The 3,221-nt window shown below is 36.5% G+C and overlaps 1 pseudogene; it reads right to left on the bottom strand.

Moving 5' to 3' along the window:
* Positions 1-2,053: 2,053 nt before the first annotated feature.
* On the bottom strand, positions 2,054-2,169 carry LOC148094440 (U2 spliceosomal RNA; annotated as a pseudogene).
* Between the last annotated feature and the right edge of the window lie 1,052 nt (positions 2,170-3,221).

The following is a 3,221-nucleotide window of genomic DNA, read 5'->3' as shown; positions in this document are numbered from 1 at the left end:
TCTGGTGTTTCATCCATTTCAACTGGAGAAAGTTTAATAATGATCACTTGCATCAAAGTACATCCTACCTTTTAGTTTGATGCTTTTCTTTCCTCCTAAGCAAAATCCAAAATGAAGTGGAAGCCCCTACTTTAGTGTCTGGTGTAGCATCATTAGTTGATTTATTAAACATGTAAATATTAGATTTCTTTTAGGGCCTATGTGATGATTTTCACTAAGTCCAATAATTTATTTCTTTGTAATAGAATAAAAATAGAACAAGGCTAATTTTAATTGCTTATATATTGGAATCAAGTTCTGTATACTGGAATGGGTCTGGTTCACAACAAGAAATAGATTGCAGCGAAGCCAGTGGTTACCACTGATCTGAAACTGGCCTCGTTAGGTCAACCTGATGCGTTAGAGTCTGATCTAGACAGTTCTAAACCCTAGCTTTAGCTCAAGCTTGTTGGAAGTAGACCCTAGGATTCTTGACGGAGTCCTCTTTGCATATAGTGAAATAAGCTATAGTCACACATAGTTCTAGGTTCATTTTAGAATCCACTGCATCAGTGTTAGTTGTATCAATCATACTACTTACATGGAGAATTTATCACCACACACACACACACACACACACACACACACACACACACACACACACTTCCTATTAAAATTGAATTGATGTGACTCACAATAGATACCAGCAAAATTCTGGTAATGTTGCCTTAACCTGTGTAACGTAATAGAATCCGTTTTCTCAGCTTCCCTTATCTGTACTCACCGAACCTCTGCCTTTCATTCTCAGTGCAGTTTCTTTCAAGGCAACATAGCATGCTATCCCAGAGGGGATACCATTCTAGTTAGTTTGAGTCCTTGAGGGTGAAGGTCAAGGGCTTCAAGTTTAATTGATTTTCTTCCAAAGAAAGAAAGGACAGAAAAGATGGAGCCTTGTGGAAAATCCCTGGTGTTCCCAAGCATGTCACTTGCCAGTGTGGAAAACAGCAAGGCTTTCATCTCTCACAGACATCCATGCTTGTTTCCTGTCTTCCGTCCACTGCTGGTATCTGGCCCTGAATCTGACACGCTGCTGAATGTACAAAGGAATCCGTTGTATTTTTTGTCATTTCTGTTCTTGTTTGAGCCCCACTGATGTTGCTGCAGCTCAGCAGTCACCTGCCAGACAATGAGAGCCTGTCTGTTCATCTTGCAATTTCCTGCTTTCCAGTCTCCACTCCCATGATCCAACAAAAAGAATTCATTAAATGAGTTAAGTGCTTGGTTATTATCAGAGGCAGAAAAACAAATTTAGCCATTTTTGACCACAGAGATCATTCACAACGGCCACTGAAGTCAGTTCTTCCCTCACAGTGATCATAAAGAACTATCTACAATGTCTATTGCTCGGTTCATAATGCCACCATAGAATAGGCAGAAGAGTAATTATCATTTGCGGTGTTTAATATCAAGGGCAGATTATGTAATTATTTGAAGAACTCACTCTTTTGTTCTTTGCTTATTTATGTGCCACTTCTATAGTCAGTGAATTCCTTGATAAGTTCTGAATGTTAAAGCAAGTAAGGCTGAGACAAGATTATTAACTTTCCTGGAGGGCAAGTTAAGAAAAACTTTACCAGCTTCATGAAGTATGGTCAGTAACAGAGTAAAATCCTTTGATCTAGGAGTAGTCAGAAGCTCTAAGGTCTTGTAATACGCAAAAGGAAACCCTGGCTTATTCCTAAAAAGGTATCAGACCCATATATTCCTGACATATGCATTAGTCTGTAGGAAAGTTAATTTATTCTTTTATCATACCATTAAGTTTTTAACTTTATAAAATTTAACAGTTGAATGATGACATTTCGCATCAAGACTGCAAAAGCACAAAGAAGGGAAAAAAGAAACATTAAAGCCTATAAGGTGAAGTTTGCCTCCCCACCCCAGTGTTTACTTATATAAATAAAATTGAATGCATTCTCTAATATTTTTCTCTTGTGTACTACAAAGGAAGACTGAGCACATATTTAAGTTATGTTGCTGAACTGAGAAATAACCTGCCCCTAAACAAATATTCTTTTATTTCCCCCCCAAACCCATTTAATATATTGTTCTCACATAGAGAACATACCAGATATTAAACTGATAAGAACAGATACTATACTCGATCTTAGCCAAAAGGCAAGAAGCAATAACAACAACAACAACAAATATTCTTAAAGTTAGAATCATCAACTTTGATAATCATTAAAATTTAATTTGGGAAACTATCACACTTCCTTTTTGGCTGTAGACAGTGAAATAGCTCTTGGGTTGGTGACAACCATTCACTCTCCAGATATTGCCTCTGATTCAGAAGAGAGGTGGGGGTTTCTCCATCAGATGGCTGTGCCATCTGCCCCACTTGCTCTACTGTGGCTGACTGAGCCAGAGGTGAACAGCTCTAAGCAGTGGCCATCACATAATCCTAGGAATTTAAGAAGTTGAACTGAAAGGGTGCAGAGGCTGGGAGCTTCTGGTAGTTGAGTTTTATTGATGGCAGCACCCCTGAGGCCTGTGAACTCCGGTAGCTGAAACCTGCTGTGATACTTGCTTTACCTGAGAGCCAGTTGCTCAGCTCTAGCTAAGCTTCTCTGAGATGTGCCAGTATCTTCCTAAAAGTATGCTTATTTGTTTAATCTAACACCAGCTGGTATCTGTTCTTGTGACCCAGTGAAATTCAACTAATATATTAAAGTCTGTTTCTATCATACATATACATTTTTCCATTGTAAATATTAATGTCATTTTACATATCTCCTGCCTACTATTAATGTATGACAAATAATTTTTTCTGAAACTTGTACTCAAATTAGAATGTTTGCATTAACCACAATGAAACAAAATATCAAGACTATCCATACTAGAAAATCCACATTTAATATTGTAGTTTACTGAAATAACATTGTTGATAGTATTAATTTAACTATGCAGAAGATATTCAGTCAAAATCTAATTAATTTAAATAAATTCAGTTATTATATTTTTGGAACAACTATATCCTTAGCTCATTTCTACTGTTCAGTATACTACATTAATTTTGGATAATTCAATGTTCTAATGACAGCAGTGTAAAAGATCATTGTTAAAGGAGACTGTATAGTAAAACTCAGCTCAGCATTTTAAATATTGTTACATATCTAACACAGAGCTTTTTAACAATATAGATTCTCTAAGAATATTCATAGTTCTTTTTTATATGTACA

Source organism: Miniopterus natalensis, chromosome 1, assembly GCF_054644295.1.
Source record: "Miniopterus natalensis isolate mMinNat1 chromosome 1, mMinNat1.hap1, whole genome shotgun sequence".
Lineage (NCBI taxonomy): Eukaryota > Metazoa > Chordata > Mammalia > Chiroptera > Miniopteridae > Miniopterus > Miniopterus natalensis.
The sequence above is the reverse complement of the archived record's forward strand: the minus strand, read 5'-3'. Positions and strand labels throughout refer to the sequence as shown.